Genomic DNA, 25,750 nt, shown 5'->3' with positions numbered 1-25,750 from the left:
GCCCGGACTTCGGGGGGAAAGAGGAAAAGCCACCTGGTTTCCCCCCCCCCGTCGCCTGCCCTGCAGCCGTGAAGGGGGCGGGGACTGCCCCGTGAAGGGGGCGACTGCCCCGTGAGTTCCCGCGCTGGAGCCAGGCTGGGATTGGCCGTGCGCTTTCGCGCCTAAAGTGTGGTAACTCTGCCCTTTGTCTAGCCAAGGTTATAAATATTGGGGATCTTCCCACCTTTGGGGTTCCCGCTTTGGATTTTGCCCGTGTTGGATGCATGTCTCTGCCTGAGTTCGTTCACTCCCTTGTGCCTGGACTGCAGAGAGACTAAGGACTTGCTTTGGTGTTAGGCACACCTTTGTCTGCCTAACGACCCTTAACGACCCTTAACGACTCCTGCAGCCGCTGGAGGAGGAAGACAGACCGCACGAGCCAGCCTGAGTGAGTTATTTGGCTTAGCTTAATTTAGTAAGAAACCGCTATTAATTAATAGCAGAGTCCTTTTCCAAAAACTGACTTACAAATATATATAGTCAGATTATTAATGGTATCCTTGTAGAATTCTCATGCAACTCAACCTGTTTATCAAACGAAATTAATCTTTGTATATATAGTTGTGGGGGCGGGTTTTGTAAAAATAAAAAATATCTATTTTTGATAAATTTTCTTCTCGGCCACGTATTTCTGCCCTCCGCAACAACATGCTCTGGCACCTCAACATCTTTCTTGAATTGAGGGGCCCAGAACTGTTAACTGACTTAAATGCCCATGGGCTCCAGTTTGGGTTTGGGTCTCCTGAAGACAAAAGGGCTGGGGAGAGACAGTCTCGTGCTTCTCCCCCAGAAAAATCCGGGACTCTGCGCAGACAGGACTGGTCAGTGCAGGACTGCCCCTCCAGGGGGACGGGTCCTGCAGGTTTCTCTCTGAGGGGTAGAGGAAGAGTCCAACACAGTGACTGTAGATCCAGAGAGTTGAACACTCCGAGGAATAGTTGGTACCAACAAGCCCTATCTTTAGGGGTATCTAAAACTGTCTTAAAGCAGCTGGAAGATTGGCAGCTGAAAGATTTAGTGCAGTGCCTTCAGAAATTAGCTGAGAAGTCCAGAGGCAGCCGCAATAAGCCCAGGGTCAGCGGCACACCTGGCGGTGGCTCTAGAAGTGGCGGCACGGCCAGAAGCGGCAGCCCTCCCGCGATCGTTTCTGCTGCGTCTCCGGGCAGGAAGATTAACTCTTCCTTACCTTCCCAACAGGAGACAAAAAACTAAATGAGGCGGTGGCTGTGTCAGGCCTCTGTCACCACTTTGTAAACATCTGTCAATGGTCTGACAATGACGAGCCCTTTATCTTAATCCCGACTGGACCCAGTAGAACAGCCGTAAAATTTCTAATAGACACAGGTGCTCAAATTAGTGTTTTAAACTTAGAATTGGCAAAGAGCCTGGGGATACAGCCATCCCATAAAAGGATAAGAATACAAGGTGTTACAGGGGCACCTGATAGCTGCTACCTAGCTAAAACAAGGGTATGGCTCCCAGGGGACAAACGCAGCACCTTGGTGGAAGTTGCCTTAAGCCCCTACCCGGGGAATGTATTGGGTTTTGATGTGCTGGCTGGCAAGAGGTGGCATCTTCCAAACGGCTCTCTTTGGAGCTTCGGTTCCTACGGGGTGGAGTCAAGGAAGGTGAGAACAGCCCACGTAAACACCTTGCAGTTGGCTCCAGCGTTACCTCAAGCTGGTATCACCTATGCATCTCAATACCCCTTACCTGCAACAGCCAGGCAAGGCATCTCTGAGGTGATCGCCGACTTGGAGAGGAGACAGATAATCTGTAGGACTCACTCTCCATACAATTCCCTGGTCTAGCTTGTTAAAAAACTGGATGGACGCTGGAGACTTACTATAGATTATAGGAAGCTGAACGCTAATACTCCTCCCCTCGCACAAGCAGTGCCTAGCCTAACCTCAGTGGTCACAGCCATTCAGTCTGCATCCCACTCGTGGATGGCTGCCCTGGACATCCGGGATATGTTTTTCATGATTCCTCTGAGAGAGGAGGATAAGCCTCAGTTTGCTTTTACCTGGCAGGGGATTCAGTACACCTTTAATCGTTTACCCCAGGGATACAAGCAATCTCCTACCATAGCCCACAATGCACTGACAGCGCTTCTGGACACTATCAAGGTCCCAGAAGGCATTGTCATTTATCAATACATAGATGACATATTAGTGGGGGGACAGACCGCTGATCGTGAGTTATTTTGGCTCAACTTTATTAGTAAGAAAAATGCTATTAATTAATAGCTAAAGCCTTTTCCAACTTCTGACTTCCAAAATAGTCAGATTATCAATGGTATCCCTGTAGATAATTCTCAAGCAACTGAATCTGTTAATTAAACTAAATTACTCTTTGTATATATAGTTTTGGGGGCAGGTTTTGGGAAAATAAAACAACTCTATTTTTGTATAAAATTCCCAGCTCGGCCACACATTAATTCCTGCCTCCACAACAGAGCTTCACGATCTGTCTGCCCGGTTGGCGCTACAACCCTTTTATTCCACTCCTGGCTTAACGCCCGGTCCCTCATATGCAGGAATCAGGCAGGGTATGAATGAGGAATATAGTCACTTCATTGACCAGCTATGGGCAGCATTAACACATGAAGGAGAGTTGGATGATAGCACCAAAGCAGGGCTAATGAAGAGCACGGCATTTGAAAACGCTAATCCTAAGACCAGGGGTATTTTAGCTACGTTGCCCGCAGGGGCATCGGTAGAAGACATCTTAGAACATATCCAGGGCCGGGAGCAGTACGCGCTTGTGACAGATGCCGTACATGCATCTAATCAAGCTGTGGTAGGAGAGTTAGCACAGGTGGTGGAGACTGCGCTTGACAAAAAAGTCCTTCTTGTTTTGGCAAAACAGTGGGAGACCTGCCCGATGTCCACGGGCTGCTATTGCTGCGGCCATCTGGGTCACACAATGAAGCGCTGTTCAGCCTCAGTGTGGTGCAACCATTGCCAATCTCCTGGCCACGCCACAGCAGTTTGCTGGTCGGGAAACTTCACAGCCAGTGCGAGCAGCCGTGCGCAGATGACAGTAGCTGTAGTGCAGGACGAGGCAAAGGGTACCTGGACTCCCACTACCCAGCCGCTGGCGGGAGCCACGGGGTTGACTTGGCAACAGCAGTAAGTGTCACCTTGCAGAATACACAAGTCACAAAAATTCCTACCACCGCTTCTTCACTATCTCCCTTGCCAAAAAAGATTGCCAGCGATTTCCCTCTACAGTACCATCTGTGAATAATGCTGAACCTGCGAGCCACTATGAGTGCACAGCTTTGCTGCAAGGAATGAAGAACTCACCAACTCTCTGCTGACTGTTCGTTGCCAGAGCATCGCAACCCTTACAAAAAATTGGGCATGTACAATTGTCTCTCACTACATGGACGACATTACTTTCTGTCGTTCATGGCTGTTTGTGCCTGCAGACTTGAAAACGATTGAGACAGTCTGCACAAGACGTGGTCTGATTGTCGCCCCAGGAAAGATACAGCAACAGAGCCCCTAGAATTATTTAGGTTGGGATATTACTGAGGCCACAATCAGACCTCAAAAGATCGACTTACACAGAAGTTTTAAAAGTTTTTCAGGGAAGATTTCATACTAATGGTAGGGATAGGAAGTATGAGGGACGGGATGAAGCAAAAACATGATGGCTGGGCTGAAACAGCTGGGGGCTGGGCAAGATAGAGAGAAGAGGACACCAGCAGCGCTGGGGCTGGTCCTCCCCCTCCTCCCTCCTCCTCCCCACTCACCACCTGTGGAGAGGCCCGCGGGGCCCTGTTCCCGGCCCCCCCCCCCCCCCCGTCTCCTTCATCCATACGTTATCTCTTTTTATGGATTATTTTTTCTGCAGGAAGCAGCAGAGCCTTGGGATTGTTTTGAGCTGGAAAATTACTGAGGCCAGAGTCGCACCTCAGGAGATTGACTTACACATGGACTTGAATACAATGCCAGATGTTAGACAGTTTATGGAAATGATAGCAAGAATAACGATGGCGACTTAGAACCATTTTTTTTTTCTGCCCCTGTTACAGGCATGAACACACACAGGTGCATCTTTTTAGCCACCTGATAATGACAGTTCACACTCAAAATGATAGCTAATAATTCCTGACTGGGGTATTCACCCATCGCCTTAGTGGTTAATTCCTTCTACGGACTAGGCACCCGTTGCTCAGTGGGAAAAGAAAGAGAGGGAAATTGCTAGGAAATAGCAGAGATGCCAGTGCCACTGACAATGGCTGGAAACTCATACGGACACAGAAAGCACCAAACAGGACAGACTGGCACACTTATTACTAGAACTCAGATGCATTGCCTCTCTCAGCAAGAGCATGGGCACTGAAATCCACATTACAAGTCACTAACCAGATTCTGGACTAGGAGCAGGGAATGATAGAGCTTGTAGGCTAACACCAGTCAGCTCCTTCCCCCCAGTAAACTTGTTCAAACAGATAAAGACAGGACTATTTTTGAAGGCCTTTTTTGATGGTACCATATTTTGAAGCCTAGCAGTTTACTGGAGCAGCTGCTAATTACAATGGAATGAGCTTTGTGACAATTCTGAAGAATTATTATCTTCTTGAAGTTTCTTTGCCTTTTCTTGAATTTCCTTCAGCTGATAGATTTTTAGAGTAAGATAAGTTAAGGCTATGCGTTTGCAATTTAGAGGACAGTAGGATAGCAGAAGAAATTTTTCTTTTTTCAAAATTTTGGTAATGACATTATACAGACCAGGCCATTGGATCTGTTAGCCTGAGCAATGAACATGTCTGCATTTGTTCTTGTATTTGCTTGTGTTTGATCATTTATCTTCACAGGCCTTAATGAAGACCAGCCTGATTATGACCAACTTGTTTTTTCCTAACGTGAGCAGAAGTCTTGCTCAGATGGCAGAACTGTGAAAGGACTTGAAAGGAGCACTGACATGATGGTTGTATGTGTACGGATCATAAGGTTTGGATCACGGCTAACGAATTTGGGTATTTTCACGAGTTTTCAGTGATTGTAGTTTAATGGAATAGATTTAGTTTAGCACCTGTTTGTAAAGGCCAGAGCCCACTCAAATTGGCACAAGATGGCAATGTGACTTTTGTCTCTTGCAAGGGCCCTGCAAAAGACAAAAAACACTGCCCTAAATTCTAAAAGCAAATTAAGAACTGTGGGAAAAGGCCTAATTAGAATAGCCTGAAAGCAACATCTAGGGCATATCCTTGTATTGTATTTAGAGGTTAGTAGTTCTTAAGCACAATAGTCAGACGCAGCTCATAGCTAAGGAGTGTGATGAGAACATCGAGATTTCTGAGAACTACAGAGTGAATCCAGAGCTATGGGAGTCTGAGGAGAATACTTGACAGCTGAATGATTTGCGAATCTACAAGTCGATTGCCACACAGAGCCAGCAAAGACGTGGCACACCTGCACTCTCCTGTGACTGTGATGTTCGTCTGGACTTTTGGGTTTTTGAACAAATGACTTACTGTCGCTTGCAGAAATAGCTTTTGGGATTGTTAGCTAAGCTTGGGTTGTTAGCTTGCCAGACTATTGCTACTGATGAAAGCTCTAACAGGTTTATTCTCTTTTTGATTTTAGCACTGTTGATTTGTAGCTGCATCATTCACCCTTGTGTTGAACAGCCTACGTAAAGTTGAAAGATCAGCCCAGGTTGCTCAAAAGACAGAGAGGGAATTGTTGGAGAATTCTTGTTAGCAGAGGACACAGAAATGATAAACATGAGCAACTGTGCTGAGAAACGGCCTTGGGACACTGCAAGTCCAGGAAATCAAACTGTAAACAAGTGAGCACCTCACACACAGCTGTAGTGGGCAGAGTTAGATAGCCAAGGGGGCTGGAGTAGGTGGTCTGGAGGGCTGACCCTTAGATTGTTATGGTATGCTGACCTATCTATGCCTTACAAGTAACCCTGTACCCTCTGACTGTAACCAATCTTGGTGGAGCACGCCTCTTGCTAGAATGCATATAAGTCACTGTATCACAGAAATAAAGTGGATTTGACCATCTAACCGCATTGGTGAACCAAGAGTCATTTACCCATAGCGCTCCACTGACAGCACTTAGTGCCATGGTCTAGTTGACTGGATAGGGCTGGGGGATAGGTTGGACTGGATGATCTTGGAGGTCTCTTCCAACCTGGTTGATTCTATGATTCTGATACTGCTTACGTTTTCTTCCTGATAAAGTGGCTCCCACCAGACAGAGAGCAGGAGGAGGAGGAAAGGGGAATGAGCTGACCTTGTTGAGACTTTATAAAGAGATAGCAGAATTATGGGATTGAATAACAATCTTCTAGGCTCCAGAAGATTTTTAACCCTGTAATTCTCAGTCTGCGACAGCTGTTCTTCTTTATAACTGAAAATGGTAGTTTACTTCATAAAAATATGGAGTGTATCAAGTGTGATGGTTTGGGTATTCCCTGTCCACTCTCCCCTTTAGAAATCACCCAGACTAGACTCAGCCAGCTCTGGAAATATGAATGAAGCTTATATTTACAGCTGGCACAATATACAAGCAGATATTTACAGTATATACAGTGATAGAGAGAAATATACAAGATAAAAGGTAATACAGAAACATAACTCCCCTCCCAGAAACCTGAGTTCCCAGGAGGGGCTCTCAACCACCCCTTCACCTTCCCCCTACCCCTCTCAACCTTACCCCAGTCCCAAGGAAGAATAGAGGTTCGGCCAGAGGTTTAGGAAGCAAAGTGGGTTAGCCCAAAATGGAGGGTGAGGTTACAGAGCTGCAGCTCAGCCAGCAGCCCCAGTGAGAGTGATGGAGAGAGTATTACCTAATGTTTTTATTTCTTGCTCCTATACTTCTCAGCAAGGCTGTGAGCAAAGTAGACATCACCACTGTTTGCCTTTCACAGCCTGTAATCTAGTTCTTCTCACCAAAACATTCTAGTCTGCTTCAAACTAGCACATCGAGTGATGACAGAGCTATTGGATTAGATTTGTTCTTTAACAACTGAGTAATTCTGTAGAATTGTTACTGCATAATTGTTTTACCTTTTGTTATCAACACTGACAGAGTGAGGTTGATGGCTAAGCAGATGAACTGGTGAAAGTGTTTTGGTTTATTATTAGAGATTCTCTTACCCAAGTCATTTTGTGCTGGATATGGATGTAGAAATTGTTGGGGTTTATTATTATAGTAATCCTTTTGTGTGTAGCTTATTGTCTACTATTACCTGCCATATTTTTGGATGTATTAATTCCTTTTGTGGTAGGCCTGATAGGCCCAAAATAGGCTTATACATGTCCTCCCTTTCCTAGGCATGTTTTTCTGCTCCACCAGAAAGGCAAGCACAGGAAATGGACACAAAAGAACTTGTAGCCGCTGAGTCTGGCCTGCCTGGGGCCCTGTGGTAAACAAGGTACACACTTAGCTTGTGCAGGACCTGTGTTTTTCACAAATTTGGGTAAAAGGGAGCCTATGGCTTTGCCTAATATGGTACGGTTTGGCTAACTCCCATTCTGATTGGCTATTCTGTGTCCAAAGGGCAGTTAATCTCGGCTCACATTGATAAAAGGAGATATACAGGTAAACAACCTGCTTTGCTTCCCTGCTTTGCTCCCCTGCTTTTCTGCTGTGCTCTACTGTTGCCTGCTGCAATTGCCTATTGCCTTATTGTTCGCCTGGCAGACTCCACTGCCGCGAGTTACCGGGAGCAGACCCTGGATGCCACCATGCTATCAGCCTGTGTGGTCAGCGCGACATCGTGCTGAGACTGCACGACATCCTGTCTCCTCCACACCTGAAAGTCCTGCTTAGAAGTCCTGAACTTAGAGACAGTCCAGAGAAGCCAGGAGAACAAGGCTAGAGATTGTCTGCGTCCTCTCCCCAGGAAACATCCTGGGAAGAATCAAGTACCACGTCCAACAAGACAGAGTGCCCTGAAAGCGTTTAGGCACTGTCTGGACGGTGGCTAAGCCCCGCGAGTCAGGTGATAATAATTTGTGAATAGATGCTTAAATGCCTCTCTGTGATTCTCCATTGCCTTCTGCCATGGAGCAGAAAGAGCTTGAGCCCAGCTCCTGAGCAAGCAGCACGCTGACTGCAAGTGAACCTTCTCTTCCAGTGCAATTCAAGGTTTATATGTTTTGCTGGTTGTATCAGATGTAGATATGATCCATAGAATGTTTCCATGACCGTGTAAGAACTGAAATGTTATCAAAATTAGTGGTTGGGGGGGGCAGAGCTCTGAATATCAAAATTAATAAACAACATTAATATCTTCTTGCATAATTAATTTTCCCCTCTGCAACAATTCCATAGACATAACCATGCAGTGTGCACTTGCAGCCTGGAGGGTCAACTAGATCCTGGGCTGCACCAGGAGAAGTGCGGCCAGCAGGGCCAGGGAGGTGATTCTCCCTGGTGAGACCCCACCTGGAGTACTGCATCCACTTCTGAAGCCCCCATTACAAGAAGGATGTGGATGTGCTGGAGTGTGACCAGAGAAGGGCCACAGGGTTGATCAGAGGGCTGCAGCATCTCTCCTATGAAGACAGACTGAGGGAGTTGCGGCTGTGCAGGCTGGAGCAGAGGAGGCTCCGAGGTGACCTTATTGTGGCCTTTCAGTATCTGAAGGGGGCCTACAAAAAAAGCTGGGGAGGGACTTTTCAGGATATCAGGGAGTGACAGGACCTGGGGGAATGGACTGAAACTGGAGATGGGTAGGTTCAGGCTGGAGGTGAGGAGGAAGTTATTGAGCATGAGAGTGGTGAAAGCCTGGAATGGGTTGCCCAGGGAGGTGGTTAAGGCCCCATCTCTGGAGATATTTAAGGCCAGGCTGGATGGGGCTTTGGGTAGCCTGATCTAGGGTAGGGTGTCCCTGCCCATGGCAGGGGGGTTGGAACTAGATGATCCCTGTGGTCCCTTCCAACCCTGACTGATTCTATGGATTATGATCTGTTGTTGTAATCGATGGACAGAAGCTCTACTATGTTGTAGCCACCTTTTGTAAGTGATAAAGGGGGGACACAGTATGGCTGTCAGAAGTAAAAGACTGCTACTTCTCTCACATTTCAAACACAATGTTGGGTTTTAACATTACATTATTAAGGGCATGCATTTCCCATTGCCTGGCACATATGGGCCCTATATGCCAGGCTGTATGTAAGTACCCAGAGTTGCCACAAAATGGTAACCAGTCCCAAGTGGAGATGTCCACTAAAACACTGATGCTTTGCTATCTCCAAGTCGGGGCTATGCTCTAGCACTGTGGAAATAGGAAAATGAAACAAATATCTTCTTAGAAAGTAAAAAAAGGGCAAAGAGGGCCCTGGGCACTGGGGAGGCTGTGGGGCTGGGCACTGGGACCCCTTGGGGCTGAGATCAGGATCCTTTGAGGCACGTGGAGGGAGACCTGTGGCTGGGATTGGAAGCCTCTGGGGCTAGGGGTGGGTTGTTGGGAGGTTCTGGGGGTCTGCAGCACTGGGGTTCTGATGGGGCCTGGCTGAGCCGGGTACACTGGGCAGGGATGGGCAGGGATAGGCAGGGATGGGCAGGGCAGGACAGGACCACTCGGCCCCAGAGCTGTCCCCAGCTGTGCCCACAGCCAACAGCAGCTGCATCAGGGGCTGGGGTGGAGCCTCCCCTTGCAGCCAGGACAGCAAAAGCCTCCAGGCCAAGAGGAGAAGCTGAGGCAGAAGCTGGCAGCAAACACAGCCTGGGGGGGCAGGGAGGGTGTTCTGGGGGGGCTGTGGCTCTGGGGGGTTCTGGCACCTCCTGAACCTCTCTGCCCAGCTCTGCAGAAGGCCCAGCACGAGGAACAGGCACTGTGGGGCCAGGCCCAGGGGCTGAGGCAGGAGCACCCCTGCCTGCTGGTCCAGCACTGCCAGCTACAGGCACTGGCACTGGCACTGGGGGGGGGGTTAAAGCTCTGAACCCCCAAACAGCCTCCCCTGACCCTCTGTGCCACCTCAGGCAGCCCACGCTGGACCCTGGCACAAGCAGGAGGAGCCAAGGCCCAGCCCAAAATGCCCCCAGGAAAACCACAGCAGCAGCCTAGGACCACCAGGTGCCTCCCTGGCACCCTCAGGTACCCCCTGGCACTCCAAAGGAACCAAAACCTCACTGGGGTGCTGAGGGCAAGCTGGGCACACTGGGCACAGGGCTTGGGCTTGCTGAGGGCAGGGACAAAGCCAGAACCCAGCTGGGACACAGAGACACCTGCAGAGAGCAGGGCAGAGCCCCACACCAGAGGACAGGTAGAGGCAGCCACCTGCCAAGTGTGGGCACCCCTGCCCAGCAAGCCCCTGCAGCCCCGGGGGCTGAAGCAGCAGGAGGTGCTCACTTGTGTCTCTTAAGCCTTCTCCTGCCTGCTCTCAGCAGCTTCAGCTCCACTTGGCACACACAAAGCCCCTGGAGCCAGCCTGGGGCCTGCTGCTGCTGCTCATGCAGCCTGCAGAGCTCTGTCCCTGCCAGCCACAGCCTGCCCTGTCCTGCTGGGGCCTAGCCTGTGCCCAGCTGTGCCTTGGCCTCTGCAGCCCTGCCAGGCTGGCAGCAGGCAGCTTCTGCACCTGCCAGCACCTGGGGTGCTGACCCCAACCCCTACATTAGCCCCCTCAGGACTAGCTCTGGGCAAATGCAGCCTGAGAAGAGCCTGCAGGGACTGCTGGAGCCAGAGCTCCACACCCCATGGCCACCCCTCACACAAAAACAACCAAGAGACTACCCCAGAAGCCCTGGGGGCATTTGGGGATCCAAGGGAATCAGTGTGGGGTCCCTGGGGAGAATTTTGAGATGCCAACTAAAGGAAACTGGAGACTCCTTTGAGGGCAACAGGCCAGCAGAGGGGCCAGGGCCAGGCACACAGCGCCAGGGCAGCCCCTGCAGGGCACCAATGGGCTCCGCTTGCTCACACAGCAGCGGCCACAGGGGGCCTGCAGCTTCCCCGAGCAGGGCCAGCGAGCAGCAAAGCGGCACAAGGAACCCCCTGAAAACACCCACCCCTGCCCGGCCCCACTCGTGGCAACACAGCCGCACTCAGCCCTCCCACAGCACCGCACACACACCCCCTGCACACCTCTGCCGGCCCCCACACACCCCCCCCAAGGACACAGCTCCCCACACCGACCCCAGTACCACACACCCCCACAGCTCCCCACGGCCCACACAGCTCCCCACACTCACACACACCTCCCCCACACCCACACACAGCCCTCTCACAGCCCCAGCGCTGCCCACTCCAACCCTCACGCCCCTCACCTACACAGCAGCTGCACAGAGGCTCCCCCACACCCACCCACTCCCACCGCACAAACCTCCACCCACCCAGTGCACCCCGACAGGCCCCACAGACCCATCCCCAACTCCAGCACACGACTCTCAGCCCCCGAGGATTCTGATCTCCCCCTCAGGATCCCCCCCTGAGCCCCACAGCTTCCCTCACCCCACCTGGCAGACAAAGGGGATGCAGAGTGGGAGGCCGAGGCAGGCTCCTGCTGGCCTGGGCGAGTGCAGAGGCTGTGATGGAGATCTCTGCTCTGCCACTGCTGCAGCCACGTGTACGGGGAGCGGAAGTGGAGCCCGATACGGAAAGGAAGTCCCGCCCACACCTGAACAGCGACAGCCAATCACAGCCAAGGAGAGCTCAGCGTCTCCTCCCCCTCCTGCTCTACCGAGGCACAACAAAGCACTGCCACTGCCACCCGCGGCTGCTGTCTTTGCCGGCAGCGGCTGCAGAATGTAGGAGCAGTGCCAGAGGTCCTGGTGGGCGAGTGACAGCTGCGGATCGTGAGCTGTGGCGGGGTGGGAGGCAGCTGAGGGGGCCAGGGAGTGCTGAGGGCAATGGGAGCAGAGCGGGGCAGGGTCTGGGTGGACCCTGGGGCGTGCTGAGACCCGGGGTCAGTTAGCTGCCTGGCCCCGGAGTTGCGTGGGGCGTGCTGGGAGGGGCAGTGTGAGCCAGGGCAGAGCTGTCTTGGTACAAGTGTGGGATGGGGGCAGGCGTGGGGGCAAGGCCAGGGGAGGAGGCAGGGGCAGGGACAGGGCATGAATGCATCATAGGTAGGAGGAATAATTGTATTAGCCAGGGGTGACTCGGTGGAAGCTCTCCTGTGAGAGCTTTTGATCAGGGCTGAGGGACTCAGAGAGTGATCTCCCACCCAGCCCAGAGCAGAGCCAATGGAAATGCTGTTTCTGAAGCACAGGAGAAGAAGTGTTTTGAAGGTCTTCACAGAGAGAGTGATTGGCATTGGAATGGGCTGCCCAGGGAGGTGGTGGAGTCGCTGTCCTGGGAGGTGTTCAAGAAAAGCCTGGATGAGACACTTAGTGCCATGGTCTTGTTGATTGGGTAGGGCTGAGTGCTAGGTTGGACTGGATGAGCTTGGAGGTCTCTTCCAACCTGGTTGATTCTATGAGTCTGCCATCACCCCTTGCCCTTTTCCTGGGCCATTGTTGTGGAGGGGAAATTAATTGGTGGGAGATGATATTTTCCAAAATTAATGTTGTTTATTAATTTTGCTATTCAGAGCTCTGCCACCCCCCACCACTAATTTTGATAATGTTTTGGTTCTTACACGGTCATGGAAACATTCTCTGGATCATATCTACATCTAATACAACCAGCAAAATGTATCAACATTAATTGAACTGCAAGAGAGTTCCATGGTCAAATGCTGCTTGTGGTCAATGTGCCGCTTGCCCAGTAGCTGGGCTCAAGCTCCTTCTGCTCTACGGCAGAAGGCAGGAGAGAATTACAAAGAGGCATGGGGCATTTACTCACAGATTATTATTATTACCCTCTCAGGAGCTAGCCACAGTCCAGACAGTGCCCAGATGCTTTCAGGGGACTCTGTCTTGTTGGACGTGGAGGCTTGAATCTTCCCTGCTTCTGGGGACAGGACGCAGACAATCTCTGACCTTGTTCTCCTGGCTTCTTCTGGACCATCTGTGTATATGTCCAGGAATTCTAAGCAGGACCTTCAGGGGCAGAGGCAGATGTGGTGCAGTCTCAGCACAATGTCAGTGTGGTGGTACTGAGTTTAGGGAAGTTCGGGAAGTAACATGCGAGGCCGATTTATAAAGGTTTAAAGCGATTTATTACTAACGATACTAAAAATCCCCTTCCCAAACTTGTTTATAGTTATCCCTCGTGAGTTCTTTGTTCATGGTTGAGAATTAAAAAAAAAAAAAAAAAAGGCAGAATGGCTAAATAAAGAGAGTCCATGATTTTAAGAAAGTTCTGACTCTTGAGAAATTATTCAGTCTTTAAATAAAAAGTTTATCATTTACTCACTGTCCAAATGCAGTTCTGAGGAGTTTTAAAGCATTTATGAATTGTGGTGCGATGTTTAAGCTTCCGTGGGTCTGATTGAGTCGGGTGCCGGCTTGCGAAGCTGACGGGGGTCAGGCGCTGTCCTATTTCTTGCCATGCTGGCTTGTAGCTTTTATCGCTGCAATGTTTGTGCAGGCATGGTATCATTCAGAAGGAGAGCAGGGTTAAGATTGAGATGCAGGGTTAGGAGTGAGTAGAAGGTGAGAGGATGTAAAGGTGTAGAGGTGTAGAGAGATGTTCAATTAAAGCAAGTACAGTATTTTATAATGTTCAAAAGGGGTGTGCTCAACCAACTCAGATGATTTTTACGTTAATTTTACAGATTGGTATAAAGTTATAATCAACTTACACAATTGGATAATTTTACCATAAACATCTTACAGGACCACCCAGGGGACAACCCCCAACGAATGTGCGTAATGTACCCACAATGTCTGAAAACCCCAAGGCCTTTACTTCAAAACATAACCATGTTTATGTCTTTTGCTCTTCTGTATATCTGCTGGTATTGCAGCTACGTCAGTGCAAGCAGATAGAAAATATTGTTTTGACTTTTTCGATAGAAGGCCTCTGAGCCACAATTTTCTGTATAAATGAAGACTCTGCAAAAGGGCTCTACTTTCTTCCATGACAGTCAGCTGGCCACACAGGCTGATCACATGCAGGCATCCAGGGTCTGCTCCTGGTAACTCATGGCAGTGGAGTTTACCAGGCAAGCAATAAGGCAGCATGCAATAACAGCAGGGCTGGGCACAGCAGAGAGAGCAGGCAAAGAGCAGGGAAGCAAATCAGGGAAGCAAAAGCAGGTTGGTCACCTGCCTATCTCCTTTTATCAATGGGGGCCAAGATTAACTGCCCTTTGGACACAGCACAGCCAATCAGGATGGCAGTTAGCCAAACCATACCATATTAGGCAAAGCCACAGGCTTGCTTTTCCCTAATTTGGTAAAAGCACAGGCCTTGCACTAGGCAGGCACAAGCTAAGTGTGTGTACCTTACACCACAGGACTCTGGGCAGACTCAGTGGCACCAGGTTCTTTTGTGTCTGTTTCCCATGATTGCCTCTCTGGTGGAGCAAAAAAACATGCCTAGGCAAGGCAGGACATGTATAAGCCTATTTTGGGCCTACCAGGCCTACCACAACAGCCATGAACCACCCCAGGGTAAGGCAGGAACAGATTGGGAAAAACAGACCCAGAGCACTGAGGGGTCTCCTGGGTGTGCTGGGCCCTCACTTTCCCAACATTGCACTGCTCTCCTATGGCTCGGGAGTTTGTCACCTCCTGCCAGCACAGTGCATTTGTGCTAGTTAGGACATGTAACCAAAGTCTATAATCTTCCATGCCTGTCACCTCTCCAGGACACAGTGACCATCTCTAAACTCATCTTTCAGATGCACACTGTCCAGCCAAAGGCCATTTCTATCATTCTCCACTTTTCTCCTCTCCTCATTCTTTGTTCGTTCAGATTTCTCTCACCTATGCTGCTGCTTTCAGCTCCAGGGAGCAAAAGCTGACCTGGCTTTCAATACCCTCCCTGTCTCCCAAGCCAGCTCTGGCATTGTGTTTCTCTCTGTTGTATCTACCTACCTAAAGCATTGGCTGCTCAGATCATGCCTTGTCGAGAGGAAACCTGCTGAGAGACATCTTTTGATGAGCAGATGGTTCCAGAGGGGTTGGTGTGCTAGTTTGAAGCAGGCTAGAATATTTTGGTGAGAAAAAGTAGATAATTAGCTGTGAAAAGGAAAACAATTGTGATGTCAACTTCCCTCACAGTCTCGCTGAGAGGTATGGGAACAAGAAGGGAAAACATTAGAGAACACTTTCGCCATTTTGTCTTCACTTTCTGGCTGGCTTCGGACTCAGCTGCAGCTCCCTAACCTCACTGCCACTAACCTTGCTTCTTAACCTCTTGGCTGCACCTCTTTTCTTCCTTAGGACTGGCGTAAGGTTGAGAGGGGCAGGGGGAAGGTGCAGGGGTGGTTGAGAGCCCTTCCTGGGGACTCAGGTTTCTGGGAGGGGAGTTGTGTTTCTGCATTGTTTTTACCTTGTATATTTCTGTCTATAACTGTATATACTTGTCACGGAAGGTAGTTTGGGAGGTTGTGGGGAAAATACGCGAAGGCTCACTTGTATAGTTCACGTGATTTATTGCTCAAACACGGAGATCCCCCTCCCGAACTAAATTCCCCACGTGAGTTCTTTTGATCTGAGGTTGTAGAATAACATTTCAGAAAATAGCAAATGAAAGAGAGTCTGTGATTTCTTTAGAGTTCTTTTGAGCCTTTAAAGTTATTCAGTCTTTAGGTAGAAGAGTCTTTTCTTTGATTTACTCACTGTTCCACAGTTCAATTCAGCAAAGTTCGAAGTTTTGGGCGGTGTCCCTTTGTTCGTCAGGATCGGGCCTAAGCGGGCTTTAGGGCCTCTGCGGCCCCTTCGTCCGGCAGGGCCGATCAGGAGCGAGAGGTCACCGGGGCAGGAACGAGGCAGGCAGGCAGGCAGGCTAGCGAGCGAGCGAGCAGGTACCCCGATCCAGGGTGCACACCATTTTTATAATGTTCAAAGAGGTGTAACCCACCAGTCCAGGCTATTTTACGTTATTCTTACAGATTGGCACAAAGTTATAATCAATCCATACAATTGGAGAATTTTTACCAAAACAATTTCTAAGACCACCAAAAGCTCAGCCCACACCAGGTGTCGAGCGGGCATGAGAACTGCCATTCCCCCTAACCCAAACAGCGGCCATTGTTTACCTTTTATCTTGACTAGGGAGAGACTTTCTCATGGGACTGAAGGACTGTTTTGGTTTTGCGATGCTCTTGGCATTAATGTGAGACACTATAACTTTCACAACAGGGAGGCCTGCTAAGGGCTTCTGCTACTCTCCATGATAATACTGTAAATATCTGCTTGTATATTGTGCTGCTGTAAATAAATAGCTTCATTTATATTCCCAGAGTCCAGCTGAGTCTAGCTAGGTATTTCTAAAGTGTGGGGGGGCGGGGAACACCTAAACCACCACATATATTTAATTTGGTGCCCAACGTGGGGCAAATTCATTTGAGTGACTGTTAATTAGCTCTGGGAATCAGAATGAAGCTAATAAAGCAGCTATTGTATTTGGTGGGGGATCTCAGGTGGTCTGGTTTCTGTTTTCTTGCATTCAATTGAATAAAAGCTCAAATTGTTTCTTACTTTCTTAAAGTAGCTTATACGAAGGCTAAAGCTAAAGTCACAATCATTTTCTGGTCCTGGGGTGATTTCATTCTCGGGTATGATGGCTTTAATGTCTTGTCTAGGAAGGGCAGGAGAGTCCTGGCACTGGAGTTGGCAGGGCTCATTAGGTGGGCTTTAAACTAGGTCTGAAGGGGGTGGGTGAGGAAATTACTCTCTCTGAGAAGGAGAGAGTTGGAAGGAAACTAAGGATAATTGAGGAATTGAGAGCCCTGCTGAAGTGCATCTACACCAATGCACACAGCTTGGGTAACAAGCAGGAGGAACTGCAAGTCCTGGTCCACCAGGGTGACTATGATGTAGTTGCCATTTCAGAAACTTGGTGGGATGACAGGCATGACTGGGCTGTTATACTGGGGGGATATAACCTCTTCAGGAGAGATAGGCAAGGGAGAAGAGGAGGAGGGGTGGCTCTGTATATTAGGGAGTCACTCCATGCAATTGAGCTTGAGATGAGGGATGAAGGGGTTGAGAGCTTGTGGGTTAAAATCAGAGAGAGGACTAATAAATCTGACATCCTGGTTGGAGTCTGTTACAGACCACAGAACCAGGATGAGGAAACAGATGAGATATTTTACAAACAGTTGGAGGCTGTCTCAAGATCTTCTGATCTTGTCCTTGTGGGTGACTTTAACCTGCCAGATATCTGCTGGGAACTTAATTCAGCAGAGAGGAGGCAGTCCAGGAGATTTCTAGAGTGCATGGAGGACAGCTTCATGACCCAACTGTTAAGCGAGCCTACTAGGGGTCAAGCTCAGCTTGACCTGCTGCTCTCCAACAGAGAAGGGCTGGTAGGAGATGTGATAGTGGGAGGCTGCCTGTGGTATAGTGATCACGAGTTAGTGGAGTTTTCAATATACAGGGAGGTAGGGAGGCACTACAACAAAACCTACACCTTGGACTTTAGGAGGGCAAACTTCAATTTGCTCAAGGAACTTATTTCCAATGTCCCCTGGGCAGCAGTCCTTGAGAACAAAGGGGTCCAGGATGGTTGGACCTACTTTAAACAGGAGCTCTTGAAGGCACAGGAACTGGCAGTTCCCACGTGCCGAAAGATGAGCCGCAGGGAAGGCGACCAGCCTGGATGAGCAAAGAGCTTCTGAAGGAAGTGGGGGAGAAAAAGAGGGTGTATTGCCTTTGGAAGGAGGGGAAGGCTTCTCCTGATGTGTTTAAGGAGGTAGCCAGACTATGTAGGAGAAAAATTAGAGAGGCTAAGGCTCAGCTAGAACTTAGGCTGGCCACTTCCGTGAAAGTTAACAAAAAACACTTTTATAAATTTATCAACGCTAAAAGGAAGAGCAAGAAGAGCCTCCACTGCTTACTGGACCAGGAGGGGAACACTATAACTGATGATGAAGCAAAGGCTGAGGTCCTGAATGCCTTCTTCGCCTCAGTTTTCAACAGCAAGGAGGGAGGAGGAGGAGGCAAGTGGCCTCTTGAACTGGGGGATGGGGTCGGGGAGTGGTGTGTTCCCCTGGAAATTCATGAAGAATTAGTTCAGGACCTGCTGAGCCACCTGGACACCCACAAGTCCATGGGACCAGATGGGATCCATCCCAGGGTGCTGAGAGAGCTGGCAGCTGAGCTGGCCAAGCCACTCTCCATCATTTTCCAGCAGTCCTGGCTCACCGGAGAGGTCCCAGGAGACTGGAAACTGCCAACGTGGTCCCCATCCACAAGAAGGGCCGGATGGAGGAACCTGGCAATTACAGACCTGTCAGCCTGACCTCAGTGCCAGGGAAACTGATGGAGCAGGTTCTCTTGGGGGCAATAACTGCGCACCTGAGGGATGGCAAAGAGCTCAGGTCCAGCCAGCATGGGTTTAGGAAGGGCAGATCCTGCCTTTCTAACCTGATCTCCTTCTATGATCAGGTGACCCGCTTGGTGGATGTGGGGAGGCCTGTGGATGTGGTCTGTCTGGACTTCAGCAAGGCCTTTGACACTGTCCCCCACAGCAAACTGCTGGCTAAGCTGTCAGCCCGCGGCTTGGATGGTAACACTCTGTGCTGGGTTAGGAACTGGCTGGAGGGCCGGACCCAGAGAGTGGTGGTGAATGGTGCCACATCCACCTGGTGGCCAGTCACCAGTGGTGTCCCTCAGGGATCAGTGCTGGGCCCCATCCTCTTTAACATCTTCATAGATGATCTGGATGAGGGCATCGAGTCAGTCATCAGCAAGTTTGCAGGTGACACTAAGCTGGGGGCAGATGTGACTGAGTTGGAAGGCAGAAGGGCTCTGCAGTGGGACCTTGACCGCCTGGACAGATGGGCAGAGGCCAATGGGATAGCATTCAATAGCTCGAAGTGCAGGGTGCTGCACTTTGGCCACAACAACCCCATGCAGAGATACGGGCTGGGGTCGGAGTGGCTGGAGAGCAGCCAGACAGAGAGGGATCTGGGGGTACTGACTGATACCCGCCTGAACATGAGCCAGCAGTGTGCCCAGGTGGCCAAGAGAGCCAGTGGCATCCTGGCCTGCCTCAGGAATGGTGTGGTCAGCAGGAGCAGGGAGGTCATTCTGCCCCTGTACTCTGCACTGGTTAGACCACACCTCGAGTACTGCGTTCAGTTCTGGGCCCCCCAGTTTAGGAAGGACACTGAGATGCTTGAGCGTGTCCAGAGAAGGGTGACGAGGCTGGTGAGAGGCCTCGAGCACAAGCCCTACGAGGAGAGGCTGAGGGAGCTGGGATTGGTTAGCTTGGAGAAGAGGAGGCTCAGGGGTGACCTTATTGCTGTCTACAACTACCTGAAGGGTGGTTGTGGCCAGGAGGAGGTTGCTCTCTTCTCTCAGGTGGCCAGCACCAGAACGAGAGGACACAGCCTCAGGCTGCGCCAGGGGAAATTTCAGCTCGAGGTGAGGAGAAAGTTCTTCACTGAGAGAGTCATTGGACACTGGAATGGGCTGCCCGGGGAGGTGGTGGAGTCTTCGTCCCTGGGGCAGTTCAAGGCAAGGTTGGACGTGGCACTTGGTGCCATGGTCTAGCCTTGAGCTCTGTGGTAAAGGGTTGGACTTGATGATCTCTGAGGTCTCTTCCAACCTTGGTGATACTGTGATACTGTAATGTCACTGAAAATCTTACCAGTAACATTACAGGGGTATTTGCCAATAATATTGCATCCAATCAAAATACTGCTTTAACTACATCCCTCATGGGGGTAATTTACCCCCAAACTGAGATGCCGGACCCTTGCAAAGATTTTTACTCAAAACAAACCGTGGCAGGTCTGGTGTGTATTATCCTGGCTCTTATAGTTTTAATTTTCATATTAATTCTGGCATTATGTGTGAAAAATTCAAATGCAATACCTGCAAAAGCTAGAAAAATTTCTGTGTCGAAAGCAAACGCGAAAATGTCTCAAATACCTTCTCCCCAGCTAAATTCAGGGACACTTTTGCAGCAACCAAACCAAAACACAGATAATTCATTGGGACAACAAGGAACACCACCTTCTTCACAACAGGGAGTTACTATTATACCTCCTTCTCCAGATTCTGGGAAAACTGCCAATGTTCCTAACAAAGACAACAACAAACAAGGATTGGCAGGTGTCCCAGGAGCACAGGCAAATAATCCCACTAATACTAATAACACCAGCTCAGCCAGTTCGAATCCTCAGCCAGCAGACCAGAATCCTGTTAGCTCTAAGGCAGATCTGAACTCACAGACCCCAGGTCAGACCCCCAGTGATTCAAACCCTGCAGCAGACACATACAAGTCTGTTGCTGTGCAGGCCTTTTTGGCACCTGCTAAGGCAAAAGCCAAGACACAGCTTTTGACAAAGTGTGATTCAAAGGAGGATGTAAGAGAGGGGACCTCTGGTGAGCAAGAGGAGGAAGAGGAGGCATTTAGTCTTTAGGACCAGGCAAAACATGCTGAGATCCCAGTACTCTGATGAGAAGAGAGCTGTGAGGTTGGGTGCCAAGAAAGAGGATGGTTCCAATGAGTTTAAGAGTGCTATGAGGAAGGTTCTGTTTCTAGGCCAGGGACAATCAGATCAACAGGAGGAAGAGGAGGAGGATGACATCCAGGACTCCAACGATCCACTCAGAGAGGTCAGAGAAGTTAGGAAGGAATACTCAAGGGAATCAGGTGAGCCAATCCTAAGCTAGCTAGTGAGATGCCGTAGCATTGGTGCTAATGCCCTGTAGGTAGGAGACAAGTCTGCCAAGCAGCTAGGACCGCTTACCAATAAGAGTGGACAAATACCTAGCAAGTCCTCTTGGTAAGGTTAGCCTCTGGACACGCCTTCTATTGGCTGTGGCTATCCTTCCAGATATCCTTCCAGAGATGATCTGCCATGGGCTGCCAAGAAGTGAAACACCATTGAGCAGGGAATTAAGCTTCTGAAGGAGTTTGCTGTGAAGGAAGTGCTTTATGGAGATCATGGCACACATGAGCCTGATGACACTCCTCTTGGAACAGGCCTCATGAAGAAGCTTATTAAAATTGCTCCTTTGTCCTATGCTAACATCTTGGCCAGCAAATTTCTATCAACGAGTGATAATGGAAGATCTTCCACTGTTGGTGAATTCACTGACCAGCTCAGGCAGATAGAGGACAGCTTGTCACATTCTGGCCTAGTCTCTGCCATACAAACTATGACAACAGAAATAAAGGGGATGAAAGATAGCTTTGAGAATGGCATTAAGAATAGCATTAAGGATGGCATCAAAGATAGCATGAAAGAACTGAAGGAGGAAATCAAAACTTCCATTTCCAATCTGGTAAAGGATACCATTCCTGCATCATCAGAATGAGTGAATGTTTCTGCCATCAGGAACAGAAGCCCACCTCCTGCAAGGCAATTCCAGCCCAGGAGGAGACAAATTCCACCCAGACATCAGCAATCATGTGCCTCACTGTGGATAACTCTGTGTGACCAATACAGTGAGAACATGAACAAGTGGGATGGTCAACTTAACTTCAGCTCTTTCAAAGAGAGTCAGGGATCTGCAGAGTGGCAGAAACAGAGGCAGCAATGCCAGAAAAGTAGCTGTCACTTCTTCAGCTCCCCAGAGCAACTGCAATTATTCCAACAATTGCAATTTCTCTCACAACACCACCAATCATTGCGTACACCCTACATGCCATGTTCAGTATTAGGGGTGCCCTGCCTCCAGCCAGGAGGAGGAAAGGGATAGTGGAGAGAACCGAATCTATTGGAATGTATTCATTAGGTGGCCTGGCAGTTCAAAAGTTCGGAAATACAGGGCTTTAGTTGACACAGGTGCTCAGTGTACTTTGTTGCCATCAAACTGCAAAGGGACAGAGTCCATATCTATTTTTGGAATCACTGGTGGATCTCAAGAGTTAACTAAGTTGCAGGCTGAGATCAGTTTAACTGGTAAAGAGTGGAAGAAACACACTATTGTAACTGGTCCTGATGTGCCTTGCCTTCTGGGAATTGACTTTTTGAGACAAGGTTGTTTCAAAGATCCTAAGGGTCACAAACAGGCTTTTGGAATAGCATCTGTAGAGACTGAGGATGGTAAATTGAAATTGTCCATTAGACCTGAACTTTCAGATGAATCTGTGTTGGGGTTTGGAGGCTGGCGTGAGGTAAGATCGGGGTACTGACGAGTCGACTCTGTAGCTGCTAAGCATCAGTGCATTTTATTAAGGCAATACAGAGGTTTATATAGCCCTCAGAGGACATGTGCACAACCAGCCTGGGGCTGATACAAGTGGACAGTACCGACTGGCCCCAAGCCACGTGCAGGGTGCAGATAGGTTACCCTTATCAAACAGCCCGTGGTCCCACCTCAGGGGGCTGGCAGGGTCAGCCCCCTGGAGCTGTATCCGCCCCGGGGGCTGGCAAATTCCATCTCCTAACAGGTGTGCGTGGGTTGCTCAGCCTAACAGCTTAGCTTCCTTGGGGCCTGCTGGACTCCAAGGACATTTCCCATCATGTTTACAGCTCATGCTCCACTGCGGGAGAAATTCTCCCACAATACCCCCTTCTTTTCTTTCAGCAACCCATGTCCGATCTTATATAGGCCGTGTTTGATACAGGTATGGATGATACAAGTGTAGGTCATAATGCTAAAGTTAAGAGAATGCATCTGTTAAGAACCTTTTTGCTAGTGGCAATAGTCTGGCAAACTGACCACCCAAGCTCAACTAACATTCCCAAAAGCTATTTCTGCAAGTGACAGTAAGTCAAATGTTCAAAAACCCAAAAGTCCAGAGGAGCATCACAGCCACTGGAGAGTGCAAATTTGTCACGTCTTTGTTGACTCAGTGTGGCAGACGATGTTGTAGATGAGTCAGCTGTCCAATATTTCTCCTCAGACTCCCAGTCTGAGGATTCACTTCACAATCCTCAGAAATCTTGATGTTTTCACTGCACTCCTTAGCTATGAGTTACGTCTGTCCATTGTGCTTTAGAACTACAAACCTCTAAATACAGTACAAAGACATGCCCTAGATGTTGCATTCAGGCTATTCTAATTAGGCTTCTTCCCACAGTTCTTCATTTGCTTTTAGAATTTAGGGCAGTATCTTTTATCCCTTGCAGGGCCCTTGCAAGAGACAAAAGTCACTTTGCCATCTTGTGCCAACTTAAGTGGGCTTTGGCCTTCACAAAAAGAAGCCAAACTGAATCTATTCCATTAAACCACAATCACTGAAACTCACGAAAATACCCAAATTCATTAACCATGATCCAAATCTTATCATCCACCCCTCACACATAGCCATCACTTCAGTACTCCTTTCAAGATCTTGCCACAACTCTGCCATCTGAGCAAGATTTCTGCTCACTTTTAAGAAAGGACAGGCTAATCATACTCAAGCTGGTCTCCATCTTAATGCCTGTGAAGATAAGGGATCAAACACAAACAAATACAGAAACAAACACAAACATATTGAGTGCATTGATCTTGTTCTACACCCTTTCCCCCCCCCTTTTTTTTTATTCCAGAAAAAAAACAAAACGAGAACATCCCATGATATCCCTATATCAGACAAAAAAAACCAAAACCATAATTGTCATATTATAAACTCTTAGCCTTAACTATACTATTTTAGCAGCTTAAAGGCCTAGGAAATGAAGAGAAATAGGAGAAAAAGCCAAGAAAATTCAAGAAGTGTGGTACCACAGCAAAGTCAGAATCAGAACAGAGGGGAAAAGAAGATCTTCCTAGAAATTCTGATACAATTAGTTATCATTTAACATCCTATTCAGTAAACTCCTAACCTCTAAGATACAGTACAATCAAAAGGATAGAAACAACATTAAGATTGACGTCAATACTCATATAGGTAGCAAGATGCAAAAATACGAGTCTGTCACTTTAAGAGTCAAACCGCGTCGGGCAAGGGTGGGGGGAGGTGGGGGGGAGGAGGGAGAGCGGGGGGTGGGTCCCATGACCCACGGAGCCGACGCCATTTTCGAACTTTCCAAGCCGGGACGGGAAAGGGAGTCTGCTGAATTCTGCTGCCGGGCGGGGGGGAAGTGTGGGGGCGAAGGGTGGCTTGGACTTCCAGATGACTCCTTGCTCAAGCTGGTCTTCAAGCCCGGTTCCCCAGAGTCTTTCTGTTCGTCCGTCTGTCTCTTTGGTGCCTGTGGATACGATCGGTGGGGTCGGGGGGGGGAGGTGGGTGGTTTTGAGTTCTCTGGCATGGGCGCTCCTGCCATTTCTGCTTTTCTCTGTGCTTTTCATTCTTTCTTTGTCGGGGACGCGGTGTGGGGGGTGCTGCCATCCAGATGATAGAACACAGAACGAAAGCGCCATAGCGGCTGGCAGATTCAACATGGCAGTGGTGGCTGGAAGCAGCCGCTTTGCACGGCAGTCCCGAAAAACTTTTACAAGCCGAGAAACTTTCGCAGCTTGCTGCAGCCGGGCGGTTTTCGGCAGTCACCTTTACGAGGTGGTGGGAGTGGCTAACGATAGCCGCCATTACGGGTGGTGGTCGAGAGCGGTTCCCAGTGATGCGCGGTCGCCATTCCGCCGAGAGTGAAGGGGGAGGTGAGGGGTGCTCCGTTAAGCGGCAAGATTCTTTATGCGAGGGGGGGGAAGAGGGGTTTGCTGCTTTCTGGCAGCAGCTGCTTCTCGGGGGGAGATCCGCCTCTGCGCGATTACTGCCTCCTAAAAATGCCTATATATATGGTCACGTGGCCATCGCCACAGCTGCTGTTATTGAAGCAATCCCTCTCTCTATAAGCGATTCTAATCTTCAATAAACGCCTATCTCTATAGCACGTCCGTCTCAGCAGGAACTGGCCCCCGTGGTTAGTAATGGGTTAAGCAAAAGAGAAGAGAAATAAAAGGAAGAATAGCGAGTTTCCCCAGCAGGGGGTATAGTAGCGTCCAATCTCTTACGTTTCTGCCAGCTCCTTACACATGGAGGTGAAGCGATGTCTCAGCCCCTCCTCGGGGCCCCAGCAATCTGAGGGTCGGGCCTAGGACTTTGTTGTTTGCGGCCTAGAGGCCTGCTGGTCACGTAGCGATAGGGTAGTCCAATTAGTGTATTTGGGTGCCATTTGTTGGGGTCCGGAGGCTGGCGAGAGGTGAGATCGGGGTACTGATCAGTCGACTCTGTAGCTGCTATGCATCAGGGCATTTTATTAAGGCAATACAGCAGTTTATATAGCCGCAGATTAAAATGCAGAAATGACTAAAGAGAGTCTGTGATTTCAAGAGAGTTCTTTTGAGTCTTGATAAGTTGCTCAGTCTTTAAGTAAAAGTTTGTTGGTTACTCACTGTTCAAAGCAGTTCAACAGGGTTTGAAGTATTATTGAGTTCAGGGCATTGTCCGAGCCTTCTGCAGGACCAGGCCGAGGTAGGCCCTGGCCTTCGAGGATCGGGCGTTGCCGGGTTCGTGCCGAGCAGGCTGTAATTCTTAATGCTGCAAGCGATGCATGTGCAGCCAGGGTGTCCTTCAGCAGGGTTCATAGCAAGAGGGTATCGAGGTACCTTTATAGTCTTCAAAAGAGGTGTGCTCAGCCAGCTCAGGCGATTTTTACGTTATTCTTACAGATTGGTAGAAAGTTATAATCAATCTATACAATTGGACAATTCCTAAGGCAAAACAACCTGCAGGACCACCCAGGGGTCAGCCCCCAACAGGTGTCCAGCGAGCATGAGAACCAAGGTCCCTAAATCAAAACAGAACCAATGTTTACCTTTTACCCTTCCTAGGGAGGAATCTTCTCAGG

The 25,750-nt window shown here is 49.3% G+C and overlaps 1 protein-coding gene and 1 long non-coding RNA gene across 3 annotated transcripts in view; one reads left to right on the top strand and one right to left on the bottom strand.

Moving 5' to 3' along the window:
- The window catches only part of LOC135174234 (gastrula zinc finger protein XlCGF26.1-like), a 203,351-nt gene that overhangs the window by 98,699 nt on the left and 78,902 nt on the right, over positions 1-25,750 (top strand). The window lies entirely within an intron of this gene.
- On the bottom strand, positions 13,095-15,295 carry LOC135174247 (uncharacterized). Its single transcript, XR_010301824.1, has 2 exons — positions 14,943-15,295; positions 13,095-13,471 (listed from the first exon to the last, which is right to left on the bottom strand). It is a non-coding gene; the product is annotated as an uncharacterized LOC135174247 (long non-coding RNA).

Source organism: Pogoniulus pusillus, unplaced genomic scaffold (genome assembly GCF_015220805.1).
Source record: "Pogoniulus pusillus isolate bPogPus1 unplaced genomic scaffold, bPogPus1.pri scaffold_50_arrow_ctg1A, whole genome shotgun sequence".
Classification (NCBI taxonomy): Eukaryota; Metazoa; Chordata; class Aves; order Piciformes; family Lybiidae; genus Pogoniulus; species Pogoniulus pusillus.
This window is presented reverse-complemented; position numbering and strand designations above follow the sequence as displayed.